The following is a 15,730-nucleotide window of genomic DNA, read 5'->3' as shown; positions in this document are numbered from 1 at the left end:
AGACTTCCAGGGTGAAGACATCAGATTAGAGCAGCAGGGCTCACCTTTCTTACAAAAACAACAGAGGAAAGGCAAAAAGCTGTCTGAGGGAGCTGCTTTGAGGGTTTGCAGACAAGGAGAGAACTGCTCCTTGTCCAGGAGGCAGAGGGACAGAGAGATGAAGAGGCTGGAGCAGAAACCTTGACCTACTCAGCCCCATGGCCAAGAGCAGCACCCATCCCCACACTCGAGGTGCGCAGCCTGGGTAGAACCTGTGGCTCACTGCAGCCAACTGAGGGGGAATGGATGTCTTTTACTCTGGGAGGAGGAAGGGTGTGGCAGAGGATGGAGAGTGGCTTATCTTCAGTAAGCTTGGCCAGCAGAGCCCATTTTGAATCTCGGCTCTGGGAAGACCAGAATTACCAGCAAAGTTAAAAGAGTCACCTCCCTGGAAATGTTCACTGAAGAGTGCCATTAGCTGTCAGGCCAGGAAACCACAAGAAGTAAAAAAGCTTTTTGGAGCTTCTCATGTCCAGGCACTCTTGGATCTGGTCTGTGTCCCATTAGTGGGTCTCTGGCCCTATTCTGATTACTTAAACAGGGCAATCTTAAGGATTTAGAATAAGTTGAACCAAAAAGTAAAGGACAGCCATGAAACAAAACCACTAGAAAAGAGAAAAATTGATCAGAATAGACTCACCAACACAATCAGATGCCTAGATATCATCAAAAAATTACATCATACTAAGAAACAGGAACATATGATCCAGCCAAAGGATCAAATGAAAAATCCTGGTGAGACACAGGATTTAAGACAACTAATCAATGATGTTCACACAAATCTCCTAAATCAATTAATGGAGTTGAAGGAAAATATGGCTAATGAGATAAAGGATATTAGGAAGACAGTGGGTGAATATAAAAAGCAATGTGAAAACCTAGGGAGAAAAGTAACAGAGCTTATGGGAATGAAAGACACAATGGATGAGATTAAAAGTACACTAGAGGAAAGCTGATGTGACTCAACTGACAGAGCTTCTGCCTTCCCCATGGGAAGCCCCGGGTTCAAGCCCTGGGGCCTCCTGGTGAAAAAAGAAGAGAAAGCTGCCTACATGAGTGCCCGCATGGTGAGCCAGTGCCCGCACAAGTGAGTCATGCAGCAAGATGATAACACAACGAAACAGAGACAAGGGGAGAGTCAAGGTGAGGTGCAGCAGAGACCAGGAACTGAGGGGGCACAATTAACAGGAAACCTCTCTCCACATCAGGAGTCTCCAGGATCGAATGCCAGTTAATCCCAGAGGAGAGAAAATGAGAAGACAACACAGACAGCAAGAAACAGCAGGGCAGGAGGAGAGGAACGGGGGAAAATAAATAAAGAAATATTTTTTTTTTAAAGTACATTAGAGGCAAATAACAGCAGATTTGAATTAGGTGAGGACAGAATAAATGAATTGGAGGACAGTGCATCTGAACTTGAAAAGTCAGGAGAAAAGAGAAAAGAAAGGGGAAAAAATGGGATATGGTCTTAGGGAATTGAATCACAATGTGAAACACACAAACATACACATTATCAGTGTCACAGAGAGAAAACAGAATATTTGGGGAAAAAATAATGACTGAAAACTTCCCAACCCTCAGAAAGACATAAATATCAATATCCAAAAATGACAATGCACCCCAAACAGAATAAATCTGAACTGACTTGCTCTAAGACGCCTACTATTCAAAATGTTAAATGCCAGAGATAAAGAGAGGATTCTGAAAGCAGCAAGAGAAAAGTGATACATCACATACAAGGGAAGCTCAATAGGTCTAAGTGCTGATCTCTCATCAAAAACTAAGCAGTTAAGAAGGCAGTGGTATGATATACTCAAGGTTCTGAAAAAAAAAAAAATTGCCAGCCAAGAACTCTTTATTCAGCAAAATTGTCCTTCAAAAATGAAGGTGAGTTTAAAGTCTTCATAGACAAACAAAAACTGAGAGAGTCTGTTACCAAAAGACGAGATTTACAAGAAATCCAACAGGGAGTGCTGCAGGCTGAAAGGAAAAACCAAGGGTGAGAGCCTTGGAGAAGAGTATAGAAATGAAGATTATTAATTATGGTAACTAAAAAGGTAAAAAGACAGATAACAGTAAGATATGAGAACAGAAAGCCAAAGAACAAAGTGGGTGAAGTAAATAATGCCTTCACAATAATAACATTAAACATTAATGGATTGAACTCCCTAACAAAAGACATAGATCAATAGAATGGATAAAAAATATGAGCCATCTATATGCTGTCTACAAGAGACTCACCTTAGATGCAAGGACATAATCAGGCTCAAAATGAAAGGATGGAAAAAAATATTCCATACAAATAGAAACTGAAAAAGATATAGAGTAGTGATACTAATATCAAAGTAGATTTTAAGTGCAAAACTGTTATAAGAGATGAAGAAAGTTATTATAGAATAACAAAAGGAACAATTCACCAAGAAGAAATAACAATCAAATATTTATGCACCTAACGTGTACCCAAAATGCATGAGATGCTGACTGGCAAAACTGAAGGGAGAAATAGACATCTCTACAATAATAGTTGGAGACTTTAATACACCACTCTCAGCATTGGATAGAACATCTGGACAGAGGATGAGTAAGGAAACAGAGAGCTGGAATAATATGATAAATCAAGTAGACCTAACAGATATTATGGAGCATTACACTACAGAACAGCAGGATATACATTCTTCTCAAGTGCTCATGGATCTGTCTCCAGGATAGACCATATGCTGATCACAAGACTAGTCTCCATAAACTTAAAAAGATTGAAATTATACAATGCACCTTCCTTGATTGTAATGGAATGAACTGGAAAAGTAACAAATACATGGAGATTAAACAATATGTTCTTAAATAAGCAGTGGCTCAAAGAAGAAATAGCAAGAGAAATCAGTAAATATCTCAGGACAAATGAAAATGAGAACACAACGTATCAAAACCTATGGGATGCAGTGAAGGTAGTGCTGAGAGGGAAATTTATAGCCTTCAATGCTTACATTTAAAAAGATGAAAGAGCAAAAATCAAAGACCAAACTGCACATCTGGAGGACCTAGAAAAAGAACAACAAACTAATCCCAAAGCAAGCAAAAGGAAAGAAATAACTACATATTAGTGGAGAAATAAATGAAATTGAGAACAGAAAAATAGCAAGAATCAAAACCAAAAGTTGGTTAAGATCAACAAAATCAACAAATCCTTAGCCAGACTGATAAAAAAAAAAAAAAAGAGAGAGAAAAGATATAAATAAATAAAAATCAGAAATGAGCAGGGGGACATTACCCCTGACCCCACAGAAATAAACAGAAACAAATTAAGTCACAAAAAGATACTATGAAGAACTGTAAGCCAACAGACTAGACAGCATTGATGAAATGGACAAATTCCTAGAAACACATGACCAACCTACACTGACCCTAGAAGAAATAAAAGACCTCAACAAGCCAATCATACGTAAAGAGATTCAACAGTCATCAGAAACATCCCCAAAATTAAATACCCAGGACCGATGGCTTCACAGGTAAATTCCATCAATCATTCAAAGATGCTCGAATACCAATCTTGCTCAAACTCTTCCAAAAAATTGAACAGGAGGGAATGCTACTAAACTTATTCTCTGAAACTAACATCACCCTAATACCAAAGCTAGACAAAGATAATACTAAAAAAGAAAAGACCTATTTCTCTAATGAATGCAGATGCAAAAATTCTAAACAAAATACTTGCTAACTGAATCCAAAAGCACATTAAAAGAGTTACACACTATGATCACATGGGTTTTATTCCAGGTATGCAAGGGTGGTTCAACACAAGAAAGTCAAGAAATTAAAGAAGAAAAATCACATGGTCATCTTGATTGATGCAGAAAAGGCATTTGACAAAATCCAGCATCCCTTCTTGAATAAAAAAACTCCAAAAGATAGAAATTGAAGGAAACTTTCTCAACTTTGTCAACATGATAAAGGGCATATATGAAAACCCCACAGCTATATTCAATGGTGAAAGACTCAAAGCTTTCCCGCTGAGATCGGGAACAAAACATGGATGTCCACATCACCACTGTCACTCAACACTGTGTTAGAAATTCTAGCTAGAGGAATTAGCCAAGAAAAAGAAATAAAAGGAACCCAAATAGAAACAGAAGCAGTAAAACTTTCCCTAAATTCACTACATTCACACTTCATCCAACAAAAAGACCAGGCTTGAATCCCAGAGAATTCCTAGAGCTGCAGAAGAGTCTTTTCTGCAGAGAAGAGAAAGAAGCCAATTACCTCTTGTCTGTCTCTTTGTTTAATTACAAGCTGCAAACAGGCAGGTGCAAAGGAACAGGCTGGGAGCATCATAAACTGTGAATCTGGAAACAGACTTTAATGTAAAAGTGAAATTATCCACGACTGAGTAGATAACCAACTTTTAAAAACAAGTATAATCATCAGTGCTGTCATACAAAATAACGGCTCGGATTTGGAAATCAGATGTAAGATGAAAGCACGTGTCACTATTGCATGTGTTCCCTTGTTTTAGCTGCAAAAGGGGCGATAACAGGTGGGGGAGGGGAGAGTCAGGACAGAGGGAAGAGGAGGGTCTCACCCCCGGGGACATATTAAGATGCCGGGGCGGGGCGGGGCAGACCAGTTAAATCAGTCTCTGGTGGGGCCTGGGCACTGGCTGTGCTTGCTTACCATGCAGGTGATTCCAGAGGGGGGCCCTGAGGAAGAGCCACTGCCAGCTCCCCTCCCGCCACCTGCCACGTGCCAGGGGGTGGGGGCACAGATGGCCCTGTCTTAAACCCACTCTCCCGCTCTCCTCACTGCCTTGTTTCCAGCATTCTGGAAGGCAAATGGTTCAGGAAACAACCAGGAAAGGTGGGAGGAAATGGGAGACAAGCCGAGGGTCCCGGCAGGCATGGCCCACCAGGGCAGCCAGCAGAAACAGCGACTCCAGGGAGCAAGACACTTTTGCAAACTCAAGTGGCCTGTCAAGCCCATGTCAGATTCGGAACGTAATTAATTTCTCCTCCTAGACTCCCTCATTAACTTTGCTTTAATTTTCTAGTCTTATACCTATTTTATTACTATAAGATACTGAAAATCTTCTTTCAAGGAAACACAACGTACGCTAAAGAATTTAAGCCCCTAAGTGTGTGCCACTGTGAAAGTGAAGGAGAAAGATGGACCATGGGTTAATGGAACATGCATACAAGAAAACCAGGGAACATAAATGAAGCGCTCACCACCAGGGGAACTGGCTCATCCCGGTTTCCTGGGGACCTCTCCCCCTTCCGGGGAGCCCCTAGGGGCTCGAGTGGCCCACCGTACAGCGTGCTGGGCCCGCACTGGAGGGCGGCTTTGGCTTAGCTGGGGTGACCGTCCCTGTGACCCGCTGCCTACGATGGCAAATTGAAGGGAGGCGAGAGCAGTGCCTCGGCAAACTGCTCCGAGCCGGGTGGGAGCCGCAATTCAAACGCCAGAACCCAAAATCCTGGTGACACTAAGCCAACCCAACCGTGCTGGTGACCAGAGAGGGCGAGGTCAGTTTCCACGTAACACCAGTGACCCTGGAGAGGCAGGCAAGCGCTCTGGGCTGGAGGGCAGGGGAGCCTGTGGGAGCCGTGAGGGCGGAGCTGTGGCCGAAGGGCAGAGCACCAGGAAGAGGCCAGGAGAGGCCCAGAAAGGCCAGGCAGAGGCCCGGGAAGGCCAGGAGAGGCCAGGAAGAGGCCAGGAAAAGGCCTGGAAAGGACGGGAAAAGGTCAGGGAAGGCCAGGGAGAGGCCAGGGAGAGGCCGGGAGAGGCCTGAAGGTGCAAGTGGGGCTGCTGGGTTCACCACCGCCCCGCCCCTGCCGCTACTTTTCCTGTTCACTTTGGGGAATTAACCCAGGAGGAGGTAGGCGGTGGTCAGGGGTGTGCGACCCCAGAGTGGACTTCACGGCGGAAGCAGCCGTTGGCTTTGAGGCGGCATGCTCACACATAAGGCGTTTCCCTGAGGAAGCAGTGGTTTTGGGCTTTTCAATCATTCTGGCATCTGAGAAGTAGCCAGGCTGTGTGTGTGTGTGTGTGTTGTGTGAAAGGTGTGAATGTGTGAGTGGGTGAGGGCATGTGCTGTGTGTGACTGTGACTGTGACGTGTGAGCGTGTATGTGATCTCTTATCTTCCGGTCCCAGTGCTCTCCAGGGCACTCAGGTGTCTGCTCACCTCCGTGGCTCGGTGTTCAACCGCCTTCCGGCTGAGCAGCGAGCGGCCCCAGCGCACCTCCAGGCCCATCCTCCCAAATCTCCCTGCAGGACTCGCCTGGAGACGTCACTGCCCAGGGCAGCTGCAGAATGCGCAGCGCTGCTAGCACGGGCAGTCCCGGAGTTGAGAGTACAACTACAGCCATGAGATGACCTCTCGACTTAGATCACCAGGTTTATAAGACTGCTAAAGTAAAGCAGAATGTGGATATTTAAAGATTCCTCATCACTTGTTAACTGCACAAGGAAGTGTATAGATACGTATACATATATACATATACACACAAACAGTTTTTATAACTACACACACATTATATATGATCATTTTATTTACGTATTTTGCTTAGGTGTCTCAAATAAGAACTTCTAAAATAGTGTTTGGAGGAGTCTGCAATTCCTAAATATTGAAAAAAAGGCAAAATCAGTTATATTTTAAATTATGTACCAGTTAACCTTGATCATCTCACCAGCCCAGAAAAGCTGTACATTTAATTAGCAAGGCTATCTGCATTAGCAAGGCTATCTGCATTTTCCAATAGAAAATGTAAGTGCATGAATGGTCTCTGACAGAACTGAACTAAGACAGAATATGGTTTAAACCGAGCTAGAGAGCTTCAGACTTAAGAATTTCTGAATAATCGAGCTAATTTACGCCTTTGTGTTTAGAGCTGGATTTCAGCTTGCATGTTTCTTCCTCAGATTCCTTCCCCATTTTGAACTATCTAAACCATGACATCTTGCCAAATTGTAACAAACAGGACTGTTGCCAAGGGACCCCTGCCCCAGGACACCCCATGGAGTAATCCATGCAGGAAGTCCCGTGTGTACTGCCCCCCAAGTAGAACAGAAAGAAAACGGAGGAGTATACAGCATGGATAAATGTGCGGTTTCATGACAAGGAAAACATCGTTTTGGACATTCGTTTGATAAAAGGGAAGTAATAAAGGACTTAAGAAGGGCAGGTGGACGGGGTGCTGTTTCCATTTTGGGGGCCACATTCCCAAGATGACCGTTCCCACTTTTCCTGCGTGGGGCTCCCACCCATGAAGCTCCATTGTTCAAGCACAACCACAGAGATTCCCACGACGCCAGCAGCCTGCAGAGGCTTACTGAACGAATGCGCGCAGCAGGTCATCCACGACTTACAACTGCCCTCAGCAACAGGCGCTGAGGCCGAAGGCGCACGGCTCTCAGGACATCCAGGGGTGCGAGGGCAAGGCCAAGAACAAGAGAGTTGGGAAAACGTGGCATGGGAAGCCAGGGTACTGCCGGGGCAGGGGGAGATTAGACAGAGGGCGGGCACCGGCCTCGGGCGGGACCCATGCCGAGGACCTGGGCAGCAGCAGAAGAGAGGCGGGCAAACACGGGCGCTCAGCACGCTGTCGGCCCATCAGCCCACGGACATCTAAGCAGGTCCTGGGACATCTAAGCAGGTCCTGGAAAGTCGTGGCCCGATCCCCGATCCCCGCGAGCCACCAGCCAGGGCCCCTCGGGGGGAAGGACGGGGCACCCGGTGGAAAGGGAAAGTGAGGAGCGCGCAGGCAAACCCCCGCCCAAGGGCTGGCATTGTGACTTGGCAGTTCTCTACATGGAAAGGTGTGGAAATGTATCCACCCAGTTTATTATCCAAGTCGGACATCAAATCCGATGTATAAAAACCAAAACTCTTACTTTCATTTTAATTGCTCCAGTTCAACCATTAGGAAGACTGAAACCCCGCCCTCCTGGACCACAGGCCATTCTGTCATTCCTAAGCCCCTCCCAAAGGCATCCCCTGGACACACACAGCAGCCCCGGGTTTATATCCTTCCTACCAGAACCGCTCTGCCTCCACATCTGCTCGGCCTCCCAGGAATCCAGTCTTGATGTTTCATTATTTGCCCCTCTAAGTGCCAGCTGGTTCTCTTTCACACGCAGACGGCGCAGACTGAGTTGGTAAATCAATGAAAGACATATGTGTGCCTTGGAGCTTGAGCCTTTCTCCAACTCCACACTCAGAAAAGGAAACTTATGACATCGCTTTCATTCCACTTCTATGGAGATCAGGAATAAGGGTTTCTCTAGGGGCTTCAAATGCCATCAGAACCCTGAACTTTTTTCTTGGAGGACTACAATTAACCAAAAGTTTCTAACCCTTGCAATGTGTGCTTCTTTCCCAGGCTAGAAGTGGGGCTAGCTGGCTCAACATAATTATGTGATGTTCTATTAATTGGATTTCACATTATAAAGGAACCATTCATTTTCCTATTGATTAGTCTCACCACAGAAACATCAGCCACCAACTCTTTAAATCCTCTTAAATTGAAATGAAGACACTAAAATGTCATTTTCGTGGTAGAGATGAGCAAACTTCTCAAATAGCACGATTGAGATTCTCCTGTTGAATCTATTTTTTCCACAGAAGGCAGGCTAGAGAGGAACTGGATTCTCTTTTTGAAAGTATTGGGGTGGGGGGGTTGTTGGGAGGAGGGTCACCAATCAGTAATCAGAAAATATAAGTAGAAAATACTAGCAAGTTTATTTTAAATGGAGAAAAATAGTTCACAATCAAGAGCGTATTTTCTAATAGGTTGGCCTGGTTATTACTTAATTTTAAAACTATGTTCATGATTAAAAACCAATAACCCTGCACATGGGATAGAAAGGATGCACAAACCAAAAAGCACAAATCCTCAATGGGAAAAGAAAAGCAACAGAAAAATTAATGCAAACACTGTGGCCTCTGGCTACTTTTCCATTAAAAGAAACCCTGTGGGCTGGATGCATATCCATCCCGATCAAATTATACTAGTAGCCTACCGGGTGAGTGTTTGACATCTGTTCTCAAATTAAGGGCACATTTAACTTTCAGCTGATGGCCCCTGTGCTTAGGCACGAGGGGCCCATCCCACTAGTCTTGGCTGAGTTTGGGAAAGTGTTGAGCTGTGTCTGGATCTGTGCCTCCTTCAGCAATCATCAGTGGCACTGTCCGGTCCTGGGCAAGGACCCGGGGGCAAAGTTGACTTCCTGTCTGCACCGAACCCGGGACCTGCCAGCACTGCACCATGGCCCAGGGAAGCCGGAGCCTTGACAGTCTGGGGGGATTTCAGAATTCCAAGGGCACTGCTACTTCTTGGAGTTTCCACCCAGCACAGGTGTCACAGGTGAACTAAGCAAGGGCGGAGACGAGAAGCATGTGGAACGGGAGAGAGCATCAGGCTCGTTTACTGACGTTGCTTCCTGACGTCATTGGATGATGCAGGTTTTACAATGACACTGGTTACGAGGTTACAACAACGTGATGCTTCTTAGAGTACTGCTTCTTTAAAACTCTAAGTATTATTATTGCACTCTTAGCCTCAAATCAAATTAAATTTAACTACTAATTGATTAAATGTTAGGAGCTAATACAAGTAGCAAAGCTGTTTCTTTGTATTTCAGGTCAAACTTTAATTGGAATGTTTGTTTATTCATCAACATTTATTGTCTACTATAATTCTGTTCTAGGGGCTAGAGACAGAACAGAGAACAAAGCAGACAGAGAGATGCTCTTCCTTCAATGGAGTCTATTACGGAGGAAGGATAAACTAGTCAAATAAACTAGTTAGTCCATAAAGAAAGAGCAGGCAGTGCAGAGAGCGCTGGAGAACGACAAAAGACCGTGAGGGGGTAGGGTGGGGGTAGGTGTGGGCTAAGAGCTTTCTAAGCGAAACGTCCAGAAGAGCTTTCTGATGAGTGGATTTTTAATTAGCACTTGAAGGCGAGAGCCACCCATGAAGACACCTGGGGGAATGCTCCAGGTACGGAGACCGGGGACTGCCAAGGCCCGAGGTGGGAGGCGCCTGGCAGGTGGGAGGCGCCTGGCAGGTGGGAGGCGCCTGGCAGGTGGGAGGCGCCGTTTGGGTGGTGGAGCGAGGCTGGCAGGAGAAGCAATGGGAGGGCAAGGGCAAACACCGCCGGCCCGGGTCTTGGTGGGACTAGGAGCTCCCGGAGCACTTGGACCGAGGACGTGATGGGGTGAGACGGAGGTTTGAACAGCTCCCTCTGGCAGGTGGGTGGAGGCCAGGCGGAAGGAGCAGGGACCGGGGCTGCCGGGGCTCCAAGGCTTTGCTGAGCTTTAAGGGGATGGCATGTCGTCAGAGGAGATGGGGCACACACAGACAGGAGCAGGTCTGGGGCGTCTGGGGAGGAGGATTGGAAATTAGGAGCAGGTTCCTGGCACGCACGGTCTATGAGGCATCCAGGGGTTGGACATTTAGTCTGGACGCTGGGGTCTTCGGAGCAGGAAGGGGCTTTGCCCCCAGTGCTTCTGCAATTCTGCAGAAACAACAGAGGGGAGAGAGGGTGCCTGGAGGAAGAACCCACAGTGCTGTCTCCACCTTGCCCTCGTAGCCCCCCAGACGAGGGCTGAAGCTTGCGGCCCCCCACACCCACGCCAGTCCCCGTGGGAGAACCAAAACCGCCCAGCGCAGATGGGGTCCTCAACAACTCCCAGAGGGCACGGACCCCCAAGCCGAGGATGCTGGCCCAAGCCTGAGGACAGGGAGGGCCCTGGGGCTGCACCCAGCTGAACCCCGGGTCTGCAGACGGCAACTCGGTGCTGGCCCGTGCAGCTCTGGTCTCCCCTGTGGCCCCGCGCAGCCCCAGAGCACAGAGGCGGGGGGCACGGGGACGACTCTGCCCGCTCACAGGCTCTTTGCCTGCCCAAGACTCCGTTCTCATGGCCCACCTGACTGATTCTAACCCTGGTGTCACCTGAAGGCGGCTCACCCTCCAGAACGCAGCTCTGTGAAGACGCCAGCCCCTTCTAATGCAGGGTTCCGGCAGCTCAGCCTCCCGGGAGGGGCTAGTGAAGTGGTGGTGAGCGGCCAGGTGGCACAGAGACGCCGGGGCCCAGGCGGTGGGCTGCCCACTGGAGCACAGCCCTGCTGGCAGCGCGGACCCCACACAGCCAGCCGCAGCACGGCCAAAGCAGCTGGTGAGCACACGCCCTTTCACGCCGACGCGGGCAGTGCTTAAGCACAGCCACCTGGCGGCCTGTCTGGAGCTCAGAGACTGCAATCCAGCCCACAGGGCAGGACGGGCCTCCCTAAGAGGTTCGTCTGCAGCAAAACGGCCAAGTGCACAGGGCCCGAGGACTCCAGACGTCTCCGTGGAAGTGTGCTTCTGCTTTTCATTCCCGACACACTCCCACGTCCCCCTCTGCTCCAGAGGAAACAGAAACCACATGAAACGCCTGAAGCAAGAGTGAACACAAGCTCCAACCAGGGAGGGGAACTCAGGTGAGATTCGGGCACAAGAAAAAACAGGAGCAAAACCGAAAACACCAGGCGGAGGAAAACCAAAGAAACGCCAAGTAGCAGCAGAAGGTAAATGGATGTTGGCAGGCAAGTCAACGGAAGACAAACTCGGAGCAGGAAGAAAACATCGCCGCGAAACAGCAGGCACCACGAGGACCATGTCCACAAGAGGAACGTGTCCACTGAAAAGAGGTGAAGCTAACCTACCACCAAAAGGCAACCAAGGTAATTCCAAACCATACTATTCAAACACAAAAACCAAACTGGGTGGAGTTTAAAGAAAAGCCTCCTTTATTAAACCAAAGTAATATATGGAGATGTACAATGAAAACCCCTCGGTAACAGGATACGTTGGAGAGCACACTGGAAAGCAAAGAAAGCCCAAAATAATCGCATCCAAAAACGAAAATATTCAGCAATCAAAGCAAGATGGGAAAATGTCATGAGAAACAAGACAAAAACTTAAAGGAGAAAGCTTATATGTTAATGCTCATGAAAACCAAATGTGAATGAGGAAAATATTATATTTTATGCCTTAAGGAACGAGCTGATAGTTTCACCCTCACAATCAGAATTTCCTCTCACTTCTAAGAAGGACCCTAAAACTGTGACTCTGATAACTGCCTGGCCATTTAATTCACAAGGTAGAAAGCTCCCCATCAGAATATAAACACAGTCTCGTACTTAGGATGGGGAGAAAGAGAAAGGGTTTATAAATACACGTAGGGCACCTAGCTAGGAAATGCAAAATTCTTGGAAAGCTGCTCGCACTCCACTTTTATTGATCTCCATGAAAACTCTGGACCTGGGCTGGTCAGTGAGGGGCTGGGTGTGCAGCCCTGAGCCTCGTCGCCACCTGCCGCACTCACCACCGACTCCACACGGGCACCAAACAGGAAAGCGACACTGATTTACCCTGTAAAATCCCCATCTTTATTAAAATAAGGGAATGGACAACTTCTGGGAGAAAAACAGCATTCTGAATGACCTAAAAATATTTTCTCTTCTGGCTTGCCGCTAACAAGCCATGTTGTAAACGTCTTTTCAACTCCTGGAATGGTTTTGAAACAGAACCTACGACTGGCTCGGTCTGCTGGAGACACTGAGGACCCCCTGAGCAGCTGCCAGGGCCCCGGAAGGCCTCCTGCGAGGTACCCAGCACACTCAGAGGGGACCCCGAACCTCGAAGCGACCGCTTCTTCCCTCCCCCACCAGAAAAAAAGGCCCTGGGAGCTCTCACCTCACAGCATCTTGCAGCTTTCATGTTGGCGAAACATCAAAACAAACCTAAGAATTTCCCCGGAAACCTTCTGCAAGAGAAGACTTTATTTTTAAAAATCATCATCCTTGCCTGGACCTATATACGCGGCTCTCATTTCTGAAATATTCATCCGGCCCTGCGTTCGCGCCGTGCTTCGGCCGAGGCGGCTTCCGGGAGCTGGGGCACAGCGCCACGCCAGCGCCGCCTCTGCCTCCCGGGCTCCTGGTCAGGGGCAGGGCGAGACAAGCAGCCGACCAACCCGCCACGACCGGGTGGTGCCAGGCGCAAGGAGGAAGAAGGGAGCGGGGCAAGGGTGTGGCGGGTGAGGGGCAGGTGCCAGCCGCGCAATGGCAGGGGACGCGGAGGCCCAGCTCTCTCCAGGACGGAGGAAGAGCGCGAGGGCCGCGGGCCCTGCTGGGTGGGGCCTGGGTCTTGGGAGGGTCGTTCTGGCCGAGAGCAGCACCGAGGGCAGGGGCTAGGGGCAGGCAAGCGCCGGGCGAGGGAGCAGCAGAGGAGGGCAGGCCCCAGTCCGGGGTCTCCGCCGTGGCCACCCGGGGATGCTAGGAGGAAACTGGACCTTGCCCGCCGCCCTCGCGGTGAGGACCTGGGAGGGCAGCAGGTTTCGCGGGCAGTGTGGCTGGTCATTCAAATACGGATGACAGGTGGCCGAGGGTGGGGTGTGCTTTGCTTTGTGAATTTAGGACCACATCCTTGGCACCCAGAAACCTTTTCAGGTGGGCACCAGCGAGGCTGTGAATACGCCACCGCTTGTGTTTGCTGTGAACTTACTGCTGCAGCTTCAGCTACTGTGCATCACGCCCGGCGACAGACGCTGTGTCTGAGAACAACCTAGGTTCACCGTGCCCCCGAGAGAGGTGGCTTCTAGTCACGTGGCGTGGCCGGAGTCCCCGGGACAGGCCCTGCCTGCCCCGAAGCTCTCCCCGCCACCACCGCGGGGTCTGACACTGCATTTCCTCCTTCACTTTGCGTTCCTCAAATTCGAGTCTAAATGCAAGAACCTTCTCTCGGGGGTACACGTTCTTGTCCATTCGGGCACCTCGTAGGGCCCCCCTGCTAGAAGAGTTAGGAAAAGACGGGGTGTGGGTGGAGAGGCGGCGGCGGCGCTGGGACTACAGCAGTGGGCCAGGGCAGCCGCGGGGGTGGGGCGGGCGCAAGCGCCCTGGACGGCGCCTCCCCAGGCCTCGTCCACAGGCCTGACCACCCGGGCGCACCTCCCGCGGGGCCCTGTCCCCAAGCCCAGCTGCCCGCGTGGCACCTCACCTGGACGCCTCCAAGGCCTCCAGCCCTGGGCCCTGCTGTCCCTAGAAACAGGGCTGAACAGACTCTCGGCCGCCACGTCCCTTCCTTGGGGAGACCTTCCTGACATCATGACCAGAGGGCTCCCTGCTGCACAACCCGCACCCCCAAAATGAACACTGCCTCTGTCCCTAATTGCACACTACTGTGAGAAGCCCAGTGCCAGCACCCCGACTCCAAGCCCTCTCTGAGGACACACAAGCCCCTGCTGACCGCCCCAGTGTCCAGCGAGCCTTTGGGGACAAGCGGCTGGACGCGTGCGGACGTGCGCCGTCAGGGAGCCAGAGGGTCATGCGCAAACTGCAGTGAGAATGCACTGCGGGCCCCGGGACGCGGGACCTTCAAAAGGCCGTGGACGTGCTCTCGGGCTGCTGTGGGCTTTGTCCCATAGAGCATCTGCAGCCCTGCACATCCCCGCAACTACAGAGGACACCAAAAGAGGAAACCAACAACCCGAATCAAAAAGAAAAAGCATCAGGAATCACTGAACACTCAGAGAGCCAGACGGAGAAGGGGCTACCTCCTTGTGTGTATTTTAACTTCAATAAAGCAAGACTGGCTTGCAAACATGTCACCACTAAAAATTTTCTACCTGGCTAAGGCCAATCTGAATTTATAATTTAAAACTTAGAAAATGCAACTGATTTTATTCTCATGAGTATTTTCTTTTAGTGAAAGAGAGAGAGGAGAGAGAGGGAAGCGAGGGGAGTGAGGGGAGAGAAGGGAGAGAAGGGGGGGAGAGAGAGAGAGGAGGAGGAGGAGGAGAGGGGGAGAGAGAGAGAGGAGGAGGAGAGAGAGAGAGAGGAGAAGAGAGGAGGAGAGAATGGAGGAGGAGAGGAGGAGAGAGGAGGAGAGAGGAGGAGAGAAGAGAAAGCACCGTATAATTACAAGAGCTCCCACAGGCCCCCGCTGCCTCCATTGAGCTGCCTTCTTTCCCCCCTGAGTAAGTGACACAACTTCAAAATGTCCTGCCTGAGGGATTTCAGCAGCAGGTCTCTGAAGCCCACAGGAAACCCAGCTTCCTTTTGCCCTCACACTCCCCCCACCGCTCTGCAATGTGACTGCAAGGCAGGGAAGCAGGACGACACCTTAATCCTAGCTGTCGTCAACCGTTTTACCCACAGGTTAATTTAACATCCAAAAACCTTTCACCCCAATTCTAGAACTAACCCACCAGGTTAGATGCAGAAATAGGAAAAGGTAGGAGAAAAGGGTATATATACAAAATACAGAGAAGATAGCTAACAAGCAACAGTATTTTCCATTTCATAAACTCTCATATACTAAGTATTATACCTGATTTCTTTCGGGTAAGCTCTAGCTCTGTCTAAAAATTTATATCAATATTTAAACACACACAAGCTTACAGCAACCCCTGAGCAACCCAATATTTTGTAACGGTTGATTTTCCTTAATGGCAATCAGATACAAACCATGCACGGCTCAGTTTCTACCAGGGCTGTGTACATCCATCACAAATCGTGCGAGCCAGATGCACCTAGTAAAGCCCAAGACCGTCGGCCTTTACACGGCCATTTCCAGGGTTTAGATGAAAAAAGCAGACACAAATGTGAAGGAGTCATGTTTTCAAAAAAGACTCAACTTTCTGAGCTTAATTT

General features: G+C 49.0%; 1 protein-coding gene across 2 annotated transcripts in view; it reads right to left on the bottom strand.

Annotated features, from left to right (window-relative positions):
- The window catches only part of NEBL (nebulette), a 157,146-nt gene that overhangs the window by 9,643 nt on the left and 131,773 nt on the right, over nucleotides 1–15,730 (bottom strand). The gene's annotated exons all lie outside the window — the stretch shown is intronic.

The sequence above is a fragment of the Dasypus novemcinctus genome, chromosome 5, assembly GCF_030445035.2.
Source record: "Dasypus novemcinctus isolate mDasNov1 chromosome 5, mDasNov1.1.hap2, whole genome shotgun sequence".
NCBI lineage: Eukaryota > Metazoa > Chordata > Mammalia > Cingulata > Dasypodidae > Dasypus > Dasypus novemcinctus.
This window is presented reverse-complemented; position numbering and strand designations above follow the sequence as displayed.